Raw genomic sequence first — 15,688 nt, 5'->3', positions numbered from 1 at the left:
GGAGATGCTGCAGGAGACTTGGAAGGACGGATAAATCCATTAGCTAGAAATTGGTCTAAATAGTTCCTTAGATATTGATTTTCGTGTTCAGACAGGGCACACACACGACAACTAGGAAGTATAGCACCACGAGTCAGATCAATTTGACAGTCATAAGGTCTGTGCGGTGGCAAGGTTCCTGCTTCGTTTTCATCAAAAACAGCAAGGAAAGATGAATACTGCAAAGGCAGCGTTACATCTTTTTCAGCAGCTGTGGCTATGTGGGATTTGTGGGAATCTGTGACACTTGATGTTTGGAGACATTTTTCTTTACACTGAAATTAAGAAAACGTGATTTTTCTTTCTTGACAGTTTATTAAAGGATTATGGTAACTTAACCACGGCATTCCTAGAATAATTTCAGACTGAGGAGCATGGATTACATCAAAGATTATTTTTTTCAACATGTTTGGTGTCTTGATTTCCCCCTTTACAGATCACAGACAAGGGGAAGGTCTGCAGAGTCACTGGACCTCCAGCTAGGAGTTTTCCATCTACAGTTTGTATGATTTCTGGTGTTTTCTTCTTCTTAAATGGGATCCCCTATGTTTGAATCAATTGTGCATCAATAAAATTACCAGTAGCCCCGGAATCTAGTAAGGATTTCTTTAGATAAGTCTTTTGTTTTACCAGCACTTCTGAATCTAATTTTAAATGTCTTGACTCAAACAAAACCTTTTTTGCATCTTGTGAAGGGTCCACGGTTACACCCAAGAGCAACCCTTCCTTACATCTTGGGTGTTCTAGTTTTCCTGATTGATCTGTGCATTTGCTACAACCTTTTTGATAGGGGTTTGTTTACTTTTTGTTTTTTGCTGGACATTCTTTAACGAAATGGCCCTTTCGACCACAATAAGACATTGTCCGTTCTTTCTACGTAGATCTTTCTCTTCTTTTGTTAAGGGCCGCCTGATGGTTCCTATTTCCATTGGCTCATGATTGTGGTCTCCATGAACTTGGGAGTCTCTATGCTCATGAACACGCCAGGAACTTTTCTCAGTCTTTTTACGTGTTCCACGTCTTTCTGCAAGACGATGGTCTAATCTTAAAACAAGATTTATCAGATCTTGACAATCCGTGGGTTGAGGATCAATCTGTGCAACTCATCTTTGAGTCCTTGATAGAACTGGGCTGATCTCTTTTCCTCAGGCCAGGCCGTTTCTGCTACCAGCCGATTAAAGTTAGCCAAGTAAGAGACAAGATCCCAATTTCCTTGTCGCAATTCTAACAGTTCTCGGTTTGCGGACAGAGTAACTGTTCTTCGATCGAAAACACTTTCAAATTCTCAGACAAAGTCTCTCCAGGTATAAAGCAAAGGATTATCTTGACGCACAAGAGGGATTGCCCAGGTGGCCGCGTCTCCAGTCAGATAAGAAATCAAGAAGGACACCCTGGATTGGGAATCAGGGAAGGTGTTGGGTCTACAGGTGAAGTGCAATTCTACCTGAGTCAAAAAGGATTGTACTTTCTGAGGATCACCTGAAAACCTTTCTGGAGGAGCCAAAGGAATGGGTGTGGGAACTGTGAGTGATATGTTAGTTGGAGGATTTCCTCCTGAACCTTGAGGAGGAGGATTAAACCTACCCGCACCCAAAGGACTTTGCTCCTTCTTTCCCACTCTGTCTTGTAACTGATCCAGCCTTTCTGCTAGATTGGTTGCTATGTTTTTAGATTCCACTACATCCACTTGAAGCTGCGTAATTACCTTAAGTTACTTGTCCAATGTGGCCATATTGAAAACTTAGCACAAACCAGGAGGATAAAAAATTTGTGGGCTCACTATTCTGTCAGCGAGACCGTATCCTCAGGGTTTGCGCCTGTTCCCAATATGTCCAGCTCTTGGCAGCTCCAAACTCTACTAGCCATTATAGCACAGAGTTAAAGAATGGCCAAGCGTGGGATGGAGTTTAGGTTTGGAACAGGCAGGGAAGGAGACCTGTGGAAGCAAGAGTTAAGAATACAAAAGCAAAGTCATTCACATTAATCGTCATGAACTTGGTTTTAACTCTTTATGCTCTAATAACATGAGAGATCAAGAACTTTTCAATAACATGACCTTTTTATAATCATATACTCTGAACATTGAACTTTCTCAAGTTAATCCTTAGAATAGCAATTACATCACAACAAGAGTCAATGAATACATTCGTTCCCAAAGAATTAACTGCTATAGGATTCATGAATTAAACTGTAGAATAGGCAAACTGACTAAACTTGTTTTGTCAAGAAAGATCACACTCTGTTTGATCTAAGTTTCAAGATTCAATTGCCCAGAAATCATTCCACACCTTATTGTCAGACTGCGCATCAAGACTCAAGTACCTGGAATGATCGCCCGATCTGCCAATCTGAACTGCAAGGGTTAATTGTCAACAATGAATCGCACACACTGTTGCCGATTCAACCATCAAGATTCAAATGCTTTGAAATGATTGTGCACTCTGCCGATCCGAACTGCAAGGGTTAATTGCCAAGAATGAATCACACGCACTGTTGCTGATTCAACCATCAAGATTCAAATGCCTTGAAATGATCGTGCACTCTGCCGATCCGAACTGCAAGGGTTAATTGCCAAGAATGAATCGCGCACACTGTTGCCGATTCAACCATCAAGATTCAACTGCCTTGAAATGATCGCACACTCTGCCGATCCGAACTGCAAGGGTTAAGTTCCAAGAATAAATCGCACATGCGGTAAATCACAAAGTCAAAAACTCAAATGTTTTTACAAAAACGGAGTTGAGGTCTTTCCCAAACTCCACCTTACTGCCCTGCTTGAAGATCAGCAAGATAATGAGGACAGGGCCAGGAAATGTCCAAGTAGGCCTCCGGAACAGGAGCCTTGGAAACCGCTGCTGCTCTGCACCGGGACCTCTGAATAGTGAGCACGTGGAGCTGGGCTGGGTTCCTTAAATAGACCCAAGTCCGCCCACCTGCCACACCCAGCCAGGCTGCAGGAAAGGCTTGGAAATAAACAAAACATTGCATACAGTATTAAATACATTTTAAGATAAATACCTGCAATGCAAAAAGTGAATATGCAACATCAGCACTCAATGTATGAATTATCACATTGCATAAGGTTTGTCATTTTGCATTATGTTGCCCAAAGAGCGCGCACTGTCCTGGTGTTGACACTTGTGTTGTTTGTGTACATCAGCATCATTTGGTGAGGGAGCTGAGGCACCGGCAAGTGGGGATGCAGCGGCCCACTAATCCTCGGAGGCAGAGTCATCGGACGCCAAGGGGACCAGTGGGTTGGAGGGTGAGGGGAGTACCACAGGGGAGGCAACTACCACTGAAGGTAGTGACTCCGATACCTCCTCCGATGGGGGCTCCCTGGTGGTGGCAGACCCTAGTGGGCACACCCCTACAGTATCATCTTCCGCCACCCCCCCATGCCATCACCACCCTCCCTTTTGCTCCCCACCGAGTTGCCCATGCCCGCTCACCCAGAAGGGTGGGCGTCTCCTTTGCCCCAGGCACCTCCTCCCCTGCCCCAGTCCACCCTGCTTCCCTCACAGAGGAGGCTATTGACCCTCCTGAGAATCATCTCTGTTGGCAGACAACAATCGTCAATGCCATCCAGGTGCTAGCATCAGAGATGCAGCAGGCAAATGCCTATCTGGATGGCATTCATGGTGCCGTGTCTGACATACAGAGATCTTTTCAGGCTCTGGTCTCCTCTTGGACGGCAGCCAGCTTCCCTGGTCATTCCATCCCCCCTCCAACCTCCTCTACCCCTTCCAGCACCCCACTCCCTTCACCTGTCCAAAGCACACAATCTGACACCCAGTCAAGCACCTCAACACACAAAAAGCACACTTCTAAACACAAGCACAACACCTCCCACCACAAGCATTCACACAGCCAACATACACATGCACACACAGCAACATCCACTTCCCCTAGTGTGCCCACCTCTTCCATCTCCCTGTCTGTCCCCTCTACATGCACACCCCCAAGCACTGCACCTTCAGTCACTGTTGCTAAGCCTATTCCTGCAGTCACCACAATAGCACACATCCATATATGCACCCGAGACACTACACCTGCACTCACCACAACTACTGTAGTTGACACATGCAGCACACTCACCAGACTTGCAGACACCCACACAACATACATCCACACTGGCAGCCTGTCTTCTCCCACTGTGTCCACCCCCCTCTCCAAAAACACACAAACGCACCAAGACACCCACCCATCACACATCCACCACACCTCAGCATACTGTCCAGTCACCTGCACCCATAACACGCACCCCTACACCACTTACGTCCACACCCTCTGCCTCCACTCCCACACCTTCCTACAGGCCCAAACCAATTGCACCCAAAAAACATTTCCTCTCCCGTGCTGACCTCTTCCAGCCCACTGGCCCACCCCGTCTTGTCCCTAAGCGTGCGCACCTCCTTGTCCTTTGCACTCCTTCCACTTCACAGCCCTCTGTCACGTACTGCGCTGGACTTCTCACCTCTGGATTTCAGATTGGCGAATACACCAAGTCTTCTACAGGTCCTGGATGTTCCCAGATAAGGGCGACCCCTTCTAGTAGCCACGGTGCCGCTTGACAGACTACGCCAAAGCAGACCGTATCCTCCAGAAGGAGTCCCAGAGGGAAAAAACCCCAACACTGGGGAAAAAACCTCTAACAGGAACTCCTGAAGGAAAACAAGAAAAAACAGGACTTGACAACAGGAAACAAAAATAGGCAATATCCAGGGTACAAGGCAGGAAAAAAGGAACAGGCAAAAATATCCAAGGCAAAAGCAGGAACAAAGAACAGTCAAAATTCTCCCAAGGCAAAAGCAGGAACAAAGAACAGGCAAAAATCTCCCAAGGCAAAAAAGCAGGAACAAAGAACAGGAGCGAACAGCACAACCAGAAGGAAGTGTTTGCAACGCAAGGAGGAACAAGACTGACTGACTTATATACTGAGAAAAGGGAAGTGACATCACAGGAAAGGGAAGTAACACCATCTTGGATTGGGAAAAGCCCATAGACCAGTATAGGAAAAAGGAAGTAGTATAAAAGTAAAACAGAGCATGCTGGGACAAAATCACGAAGAAGACAAGATGGACACAACATGGATAGAGACAGGCAAAAGGCCCAACAAAAAACCCACCACCAACAATAAAAGAAGAAAAAAGGCTACAAGTAAGTGTAGCGCGACCGGGAGCGAAATATATGCTTCCCAGAAAGCATAGTAAAAAAACGCGGAGAACGGCGCTCCGAATATCGGTAGCGTGTTCCACCCGTGAGGACAGAAAGAGACGCTGCGTCAGAGCGCGGCGTTACAGTAGGTCCCCTCCCCGAGGCTCCAGGTTTGTCAGGATGATTGTCAAAAAACAGGCGAACCAAACGGGGAGCATGGACGGAGGAAGCATCTTCCCACGAACAGTCACTGAGGGGGTATCCTTTCCAGTGGACCAAAAACTGTAGTTTGCGTCGAAAAATTCGGGAATCACAGATCTCCTGGACTTCATACTCAGGCTGTCCATTGATAGAAAGAGGAGGTGGACGTTGGAACTGGCGATGGTAAGGATCAGGAACAAAGGGTTTTAACTGGGACACATGGAAAACAGGATGAACCCTCCAGGTATGAGGTAAGCGGAGACGCACAACTACAGGATTCAGGATGTGCGAAATTCGAAAGGGTCCATAAAAACGTGGTTTGAACTTATTGGTGGAAAACCGGGATGGTAGAAATCTGGAAGAAAGACATACCTTGTGGCCCACTTGATACAAAGGTGCGGCTTGCCGATAACGATCCGCCTTTCGCTTCATAGCTTGTTTCAAAGCTAGGAGAGTAGTGTGAAGTAGGCCCTGGATTCGACGGATCTGTCGTGAAAAAGAAGTGACTGCAGGCACAGAAGAGGATGTTGGAGAAACAGTAGTGAAAGTCCTTGGATGAAATCCATAAGCACAATAAAAGGGTGTGGTCTTGGTCGCACTATGTATTGTGTTGTTATAGGAGAACTCGGCAAGAGCAAGATATTCTGACCAATTGCTTTGTGTGGCATTACAGTAACATCTCAGATACTGCTGAAGTTCTTGATTCACTCGTTCAGTTTGCCCATTCGTTTGTGGATGGAAACCCGAGGATAAAGAAATCTCAATGTTAAAGAAGGCACAAAAGGCTCTCCAGAAACGTGATACATATTGAGGCCCTCTGTCCGAAATGACCTCTAGAGGAAGACCATGGAGACAAAAAATATCTCGTAGAAAAATGCGACTCATTTATGGGGCCGTTGGTAGTTTCTTCAAGGCTGAAAAATGGGCCTTCTTTGTGAATGAATCTACGGTTACCATGATTACTTGGTTACCAGAGGAAGTAGGTAGAGAGCATATGAAATCCGTGGATAGAGTACACCAGGGAGCGGAAGGAACCGGTAAAGGTCTTAATAAACCTGGCACCTTAGTTCGGGGTGTCTTAGTCTGGGCACAGACTGGGCATGCTGACACATAGATTTCAGTGTCTGTCTTTAGCGAAGGCCACCAAAAAGATCGCTGAAGCAGTTCCTGGGTCTTCCTGATATCTCGATGACCGGCTGTAGGAAAGTACCATCTTGCCTGGCATGTTACCCCCATTTTTCACTGTATATATGTTGTTTTAGTTGTATGTGTCACTGGGACCCTGGTAACCCAGGGCCCCAGTGCTCATAAGTGTGCCTGAATGTGTTACCTGTGTAGTGACTAACTGTCTCACTGAGGCTCTGCTAATCAGAACCTCAGTGGTTATGCTCTCTCATTTCTTTCCAAATTGTCACCGACAGGCTAGTGACCATTTTTACCAATTTACATTGGCTTACTGGAACACCCTTATAATTCCCTAGTATATGGTACTGAGGTACCCAGGGTATTGGGGTTCCAGGAGATCCCTATGGGCTGCAGCATTTCTTTTGCCACCCATAGGGAGCTCTGACAATTCTTACACAGGCCTGCCACTGCAGCCTGAGTGAAATAACGTCCACGTTATTTCACAGCCATTTTACACTGCACTTAAGTAACTTATAAGTCACCTATATGTCTAACCTTTACCTGGTAAAGGTTAGGTGCAAAGTTACTTAGTGTGAGGGCACCCTGGCACTAGCCAAGGTGCCCCCACATTGTTCAGAGCCAATTCCCTGAACTTTGTGAGTGCGGGGACACCATTACACGCGTGCACTACATATAGGTCACTACCTATATGTAGCTTCACCATGGTAACTCCGAATATGGCCATGTAACATGTCTATGATCATGGAATTGCCCCCTCTATGCCATCCTGGCATTGTTGGTACAATTCCATGATCCCAGTGGTCTGTAGCACAGACCCTGGTACTGCCAAACTGCCCTTCCTGGGGTTTCACTGCAGCTGCTGCTGCTGCCAACCCCTCAGACAGGCATCTGCCCTCCTGGGGTCCAGCCAGGCCTGGCCCAGGATGGCAGAACAAAGAACTTCCTCTGAGAGAGGGTGTGACACCCTCTCCCTTTGGAAAATGGTGTGAAGGCAGGGGAGGAGTAGCCTCCTCCAGCCTCTGGAAATGCTTTGTTGGGCACAGAGGTGCCCAATTCTGCATAAGCCAGTCTACACCGGTTCAGGGACCCCTTAGCCCCTGCTCTGGCGCGAAACTGGACAAAGGAAAGGGGAGTGACCACTCCCCTGACCTGCACCTCCCCTGGGAGGTGTCCAGAGCTCCTCCAGTGTGCTCCAGACCTCTGCCATCTTGGAAACAGAGGTGCTGCTGGCACACTGGACTGCTCTGAGTGGCCAGTGCCACCAGGTGACGTCAGAGACTCCTTGTGATAGGCTCCTTCAGGTGTTAGTAGCCTTTCCTCTCTCCTAGGTAGCCAAACCGTCTTTTCTGGCTATTTAGGGTCTCTGTCTCTGGGGAAACTTTAGATAACGAATGCATGAGCTCAGCCGAGTTCCTCTGCATCTCCCTCTTCACCTTCTGATAAGGAATCGACCGCTGACCGCGCTGGAAGCCTGCAAACCTGCAACATAGTAGCAAAGACGACTACTGCAACTCTGTAACGCTGATCCTGCCGCCTTCTCGACTGTTTTCCTGCTTGTGCATGCTGTGGGGGTAGTCTGCCTCCTCTCTGCACCAGAAGCTCCGAAGAAATCTCCCGTGGGTCGACGGAATCTTCCCCCTGCAACCGCAGGCACCAAAAAGCTGCATTACCGGTCCCTTGGGTCTCCTCTCAGCACGACGAGCGAGGTCCCTCGAATCCAGCGACACCGTCCAAGTGACCCCCACAGTCCAGTGACTCTTCAGCCCAAGTTTGGTGGAGGTAAGTCCTTGCCTCACCTCGCTGGGCTGCATTGCTGGGAACCGCGACTTTGCAAGCTACTCCGGCCCCTGTGCACTTCCGGCGGAAATCCTTCGTGCACAGCCAAGCCTGGGTCCACGGCACTCTAACCTGCATTGCACGACTTTCTAAGTTGGTCTCCGGCGACGTGGGACTCCTTTGTGCAACTTCGGTGAGCACCGTTTCACGCATCCTCGTAGTGCCTGTTTCTGGCACTTCTCCGGGTGCTACCTGCTTCAATGAGGGCTCTTTGTCTTGCTCGACGTCCCCTCTCTCTGCAGGTCCAATTTGCGACCTCCTGGTCCCTCCTGGGCCCCAGCAGCGTCCAAAAACGCCAAACGCACGATTTGCGTGTAGCAAGGCTTGTTGGCGTCCATCCGGCGGGACAACACTTCTGCACGACTCTCCAAGGCGTGGGGGATCCATCCTCCAAAGGGGAAGTCTCTAGCCCTTGTCGTTCCTGCAGTATTCACAGTTCTTCAGCCTAGTAAGAGCTTCTTTGCACCAACCGCTGGCATTTCTTGGGCATCTGCCCATCTCCGAGCTGCTTGTGACTTTTGGACTTGGTCCCCTTGTTCCACAGGTACCTTCAGTCAGGAATCCATCGTTGTTGCATTGCTGATTTGTGTTTTCCTTGCATTTTCCCTCTAACACGACTATTTTGTCCTTAGGGGAACTTTGGTGCACTTTGCACTCACTTTTCAGGGTCTTGGGGAGGGTTATTTTTCTAACTCTCACTATTTTCTAATAGTCCCAGCGACCCTCTACAAGGTCACATAGGTTTGGGGTCCATTCGTGGTTCGCATTCCACTTCTGGAGTATATGGTTTGTGTTGCCCCTATCCCTATGTTTCCCCATTGCATCCTATTGTAACTATACATTGTTTGCACTGTTTTCTAAGACTATACTGCATATTTTTGCTATTGTGTATATATATCTTGTGTATATTTCCTATCCTCTCACTGAGGGTACACTCTAAGATACTTTGGCATATTGTCATAAAAATAAAGTACCTTTATTTTTAGTATAACTGTGTATTGTGTTTTCTTATGATATTGTGCATATGACACTAAGTGGTACTGTAGTAGCTTCACACGTCTCCTAGTTCAGCCTAAGCTGCTCTGCTAAGCTACCATTATCTATCAGCCTAAGCTGCTAGACACCCTATACACTAATAAGGGATAACTGGGCCTGGTGCAAGGTGCAAGTACCCCTTGGTACTCACTACAAGCCAGTCCAGCCTCCTACATTGGTTGTGCAGCGGTGGGATAAGTGCTTTGAGACTACTTACCACTCTTGTCATTGTACTTTTCATAAGAGAAAAATATACAAAACAAGGTCAGTGTATATACACATAGCCAAAAAGTTTTGCATTTCCTCTTTTCTAAGTGCTGAAAAGTACTTCTAAACTTTAAAAAAGTTCTTAAAAGTTTTTAAAGTTTTTTTCTGTCTTTCCAAAAAGTTCTGAAAACTTTTTTCTCTTTGTCTATCACTTTAACTCTCTCTAAAAAATGTCTGGCACAGGCCAAAAAGGTGAACTGTCCAAACTTGCATATGATCACCTTAGCTGGAAAGGAGCAAGGAGTCTCTGCATCGAGAGAGGTTTGAGTGTAGGGAAGAATCCTTCAATAGAACTGTTAATTAATATGCTTAGAGTACAGGATAAGGCCATAAGTGCCCAATCTGTAGAAAAAGTAGCTAATGGTTCTCAATCTGATCCAGGGACTCCCCCAGGAAAAGGTTCAGGAAAGAAACTTCTCAGCCTGCCCATTACTAGACAGTCTAGCATAGTTGGTACAGAGGTTGAATCACATCATACTGATGATGTGCTCTCACATTATACTGGTACCCAAGCTGTTAGGGTGCCCTCTGTAAGGGACAGGTCTCCTTCTGTTCATTCCCATCATACCTCTGTATCTAGAAATGTCCCTCCCACCCACCCTGATGACAGATTGTTAGAAAGGGAGCTCAATAGATTGAGAGTGGAACAAACCAGACTGAAGCTCAAGAAGCAACAGCTGGATTTGGATAGACAGTCTTTAGAAGTAGAGAGGGAAAGACAGAAGTTGGGTTTAGATACCCATGGTGGCAGCAGCAGTATTCCCCATAGTCATCCTGCAAAAGAGCATGATTCCAGGAATCTGCACAAGATAGTTCCCCCTTATAAGGAGGGGGATGACATTAACAAGTGGTTTGCTGCACTTGAGAGGGCCTGTGCTGTACAGGATGTCCCTCAAAAGCAGTGGGCTGCTATCCTATGGCTATCATTTACTGGAAAAGGTAGGGATAGGCTCCTTACTGTAAAAGAAAATGATGCTAACAATTTCCAAGTTCTTAAGAATGCACTCCTGGATGGTTATGGCTTAACCACTGAACAGTACAGGATAAAGTTCAGAGATACCAAAAAGGAGTCTTCACAAGACTGGGTTGATTTCATTGACCAGGCAGTGAAGGCCTTGGAGGGGTGGTTACATGGCAGTAAAGTTACTGATTATGACAGCCTGTATAACTTGATCCTGAGAGAGCATATTCTTAATAATTGTATGTCTGATTTGTTGCACCAGTACTTGGTGGACTCTGATCTGACCTCTCCCCAAGAATTGGGAAAGAAGGCAGACAAATGGGTCAGAACAAGAGTGAACAGAAAAGTTCATACAGGGGGTGACAAAGATGGCAACAAAAAGAAGGATGGTAAGTCTTCTGACAAGGGTGGGGACAAATCTAAAAATGAGTCTTCATCAGGCCCACAAAAACACTCTGGTGGGGGTGGTGGGCCCAAATCCTCCTTTAATCAGAACAAGGAAAAGAAACCATGGTGCTATTTATGTAAAATAAAAGGCCATTGGACAACAGATCCCAGTTGTCCAAAGAAAGGCACCACAGCTCCTACCACTACAACCCCTACTGCTAAACCTAGTGTCCCTACTAATAGCAGTGGTGGTGGGAGCAAAACTACTAATAGCCAATCCAAGGGAGTAGCTGGGCTCACTTTTGGTAATTTAGTTGGGGTTGGTCTGATTAGGGAGACCACAGAGGCTACTTTAGTCTCTGAAGGGGCTATTGACTTAGCCACTTTGGTTGCTTGCCCCCATAACTTGGAGAAGTACAAGCAACTAACCCTAATAAATGGTGTTGAGGTCCAGGCCTACAGGGACACAGGTGCCAGTGTCACAATGGTGATTGAGAAACTGGTGCACCCTGAACAACACATACTTGGACACCAGTACCAAGTAACCGATGCTCACAACATAACACAAAGCCACCCCATGGCTGTTGTAAATCTCAACTGGGGGGGGGTATCTGGTCCAAAGAAAGTTGTGGTAGCTTCAGATTTACCTGTAGACTGTCTATTAGGGAACGATTTGGAGACATCAGCTTGGTCAGATGTGGAGTTGGAGGCCCATGCAGCAATGCTGGGCATCCCAGGGCATATTTTTGCTTTGACAAGGGCTCAGGCCAAAAAGCAAAAAGGACAGGGAAGCTTGGATCCTGGAACAATGGACCAAGTGCTCCCTAAAGCTAGGGCTAGTAGAAGCAAACCACTTCCTACTATCCCTCCCTCTACAGTGGATTCTACTTCTGAGGAAGAAGAATTCCCTCCCTGTGCAGAACCTACACCAGAAGAGCTGGAAGCAGACACTGCTGAGCTTTTGGGTGAAGGGGGGCCTGCCAGAGAGGAGCTGAGTGTGGCACAGCAAACCTGTCCCACATTAGAGGGTCTCAGACAGCAAGCTGTCAAACAGGCTAATGGGGATGTCAGTGACTCACACAGAGTTTACTGGGAGGACAACCTCTTGTACACTGAGCATAGGGATCCTAAACCTGGAGCTGCCAGGAGATTAGTGATTCCTCAGGAGTACAGAAAGTTCCTCCTAACACTGGCACATGACATTCCCTTAGCTGGGCACCTGGGTCAAATGAAAACTTGGGACAGATTGGTACCATTGTTTCATTGGCCTAGGATGTCTGAGGACACAAAAGAATTTTGTAAGTCCTGTGAAACCTGTCAAGCCAGTGGCAAGACAGGTGGCACCCCAAAGGCACCCCTTATCCCACTGCCTGTGGTTGGGGTTCCCTTTGAAAGGGTAGGGGTTGACATAGTCGGCCCCCTTGACCCTCCTACTGCTTCAGGCAATAGGTTTATCTTGGTGGTAGTGGACCATGCCACAAGATATCCTGAAGCAATTCCTTTAAGGACCACTAAAGCTCCTGCAGTGGCAAAGGCCCTCCTGGGAATATTTTCCAGGGTGGGCTTCCCAAAGGAAGTAGTATCAGACAGAGGAAGCAATTTCATGTCTGCATACTTAAAGGCCATGTGGAAGGAGTGTGGTGTAACTTACAAGTTCACAACACCCTATCATCCACAAACAAATGGACTGGTGGAGAGATTTAATAAAACTCTCAAAGGCATGATTATGGGACTCCCTGAAAAACTCCGCAGGAGATGGGATATCCTTCTACCATGCCTCCTTTTTGCCTACAGGGAGGTACCCCAGAAAGGAGTGGGCTTCAGCCCCTTTGAACTTCTTTTTGGACACCCTGTTAGGGGTCCACTCACACTTGTCAAGGAGGGTTGGGAACAACCTTTAAAAGCTCCTAAGCAGGATATTGTGGATTATGTACTTGGCCTCAGATCAAGGATGGCTGAGTACATGAAAAAGGCCAGTAAAAACCTTCAGGCCAGCCAAGAGCTCCAGAAGCAATGGCATGATCAGAAGGCTGTTTTGGTTCAGTACCAACCAGGGCAGAAAATGTGGGTCTTGGAGCCTGTGGCCCCAAGAGCACTCCAAGATAAATGGAGTGGACCCCACACAATTGTTGAAAAGAAGGGTGAAGTCACCTACTTGGTTGACTTAGGCACTGCCAGGAGTCCCCTTAGGGTGCTCCATGTCAACCGCCTGAAACCCTACTATGACAGGGCTGATCTCACCCTGCTCATGGCAACAGATGAGGGACAGGAAGAAGACAGTGATCCTCTACCTGATCTCTTCTCTTCCACAGAACAAGATGCTCTTGTGGAAGGTGTAGTTTTGGCTGATTGTCTTACTGCTGAGCAGAAAGATAATTGCATAAATCTCCTAGGACAATTTTCAGAACTCTTCTCCATTGTGCCAGGCACCACTTCTTGGTGTGAGCACACTATAGATACTGGAGACAGTTTACCTGTCAAAAGTAAGATCTATAGGCAGCCTGACCATGTCAGGGACTGCATAAAGCAAGAAGTTCAGAAAATGTTGGAACTAGGAGTGGTTGAGCACTCTGACAGTCCATGGGCTTCTCCTGTGGTACTGGTACCAAAACCCAATTCTAAAGATGGAAAGAAGGAAATGAGGTTTTGTGTAGACTATAGAGGTCTCAACTTGGTAACCAAAACAGATGCTCACCCTATACCCAGGGCAGATGAGCTAATAGATACACTGGCATCTGCCAAGTATCCAAGCACTTTTGATTTGACTGCAGGGTATTGGCAGATCAAAATGTCAGAAGATGCTAAACCTAAGACTGCATTTTCTACCATTGGAGGACATTACCAGTTTACTGTAATGCCTTTTGGTTTGAAAAATGCACCTGCCACTTTTCAGAGGTTGGTGAACACAGTCCTGCAAGGGCTGGAAGCTTTCAGTGCAGCATATTTGGATGATATAGCTGTCTTTAGCTCCAGCTGGGATGATCACCTGGTCCACCTTTGGAAAGTTTTGGAGGCCCTGCAAAAGGCAGGCCTCACTATCAAGGCTTCAAAGTGCCAGATAGGGCAGGGTAAGGTGGTTTATCTGGGACACCTTGTTGGTGGGGAACAGATTGCACCACTTCAGGGGAAAATCCAAACTATTATTGATTGGGTTCCCCCTACCACTCAGACTCAGGTGAGAGCCTTCCTAGGCCTCACTGGGTATTACAGGAGGTTCATTAAGAACTATGGCTCCATTGCAGCCCCTCTTAATGACCTCACATCCAAGAAAATGCCTAAAAAGGTATTATGGACAGCAAACTGTCAGAAAGCTTTTGAGGAGCTGAAGCAGGCCATGTGCTCTGCACCTGTCCTGAAAAGCCCTTGTTACTCTAAAAAATTCTATGTCCAAACTGATGCATCTGAATTAGGAGTAGGGGCAGTACTATCACAACTTAATTCTGAGGGCCAGGATCAACCTGTTGCTTTTATTAGTAGGAGGTTGACCCCTAGAGAAAAGCGTTGGTCTGCCATTGAGAGGGAGGCCTTTGCTGTGGTCTGGGCTCTGAAGAAGTTGAGGCCATACCTGTTTGGCACTCACTTCATTGTTCAGACAGACCACAAACCTCTACTTTGGCTAAAACAAATGAAAGGTGAAAATCCTAAATTGTTGAGGTGGTCCATATCCCTACAGGGAATGGACTATACAGTGGAACATAGACCTGGGAGTAGCCACTCCAATGCAGATGGACTCTCCAGATATTTCCACTTAGACAATGAAGACTCATCAGGTAATGGCTAGTCTTATTGTCCTTCGTTTGGGGGGGGGTTGTGTAGGAAAGTACCATCTTGCCTGGCATGTTACCCCCATTTTTCACTGTATATATGTTGTTTTAGTTGTATGTGTCACTGGGACCCTGGTAACCCAGGGCCCCAGTGCTCATAAGTGTGCCTGAATGTGTTACCTGTGTAGTGACTAACTGTCTCACTGCGGCTCTGCTAATCAGAACCTCAGTGGTTATGCTCTCTCATTTCTTTCCAAATTGTCACCGACAGGCTAGTGACCATTTTTACCAATTTACATTGGCTTACTGGAACACCCTTATAATTCCCTAGTATATGGTACTGAGGTACCCAGGGTATTGGGGTTCCAGGAGATCCCTATGGGCTGCAGCATTTCTTTTGCCACCCATAGGGAGCTCTGACAATTCTTACACAGGCCTGCCACTGCAGCCTGAGTGAAATAACGTCCACGTTATTTCACAGCCATTTTACACTGCACTTAAGTAACTTATAAGTCACCTATATGTCTAACCTTTACCTGGTAAAGGTTAGGTGCAAAGTTACTTAGTGTGAGGGCACCCTGGCACTAGCCAAGGTGCCCCCACATTGTTCAGAGCCAATTCCCTGAACTTTGTGAGTGCGGGGACACCATTACACGCGTGCACTACATATAGGTCACTACCTATATGTAGCTTCACCATGGTAACTCCGAATATGGCCATGTAACATGTCTATGATCATGGAATTGCCCCCTCTATGCCATCCTGGCATTGTTGGTACAATTCCATGATCCCAGTGGTCTGTAGCACAGACCCTGGTACTGCCAAACTGCCCTTCCTGGGGTTTCACTGCAGCTGCTGCTGCTGCCAACCCCTCAGACAGGCATCTGCCCTCCTG

Source organism: Pleurodeles waltl, chromosome 5, assembly GCF_031143425.1.
Source record: "Pleurodeles waltl isolate 20211129_DDA chromosome 5, aPleWal1.hap1.20221129, whole genome shotgun sequence".
NCBI classification, from domain to species: domain Eukaryota; kingdom Metazoa; phylum Chordata; class Amphibia; order Caudata; family Salamandridae; genus Pleurodeles; species Pleurodeles waltl.
This window is presented reverse-complemented; position numbering follows the sequence as displayed.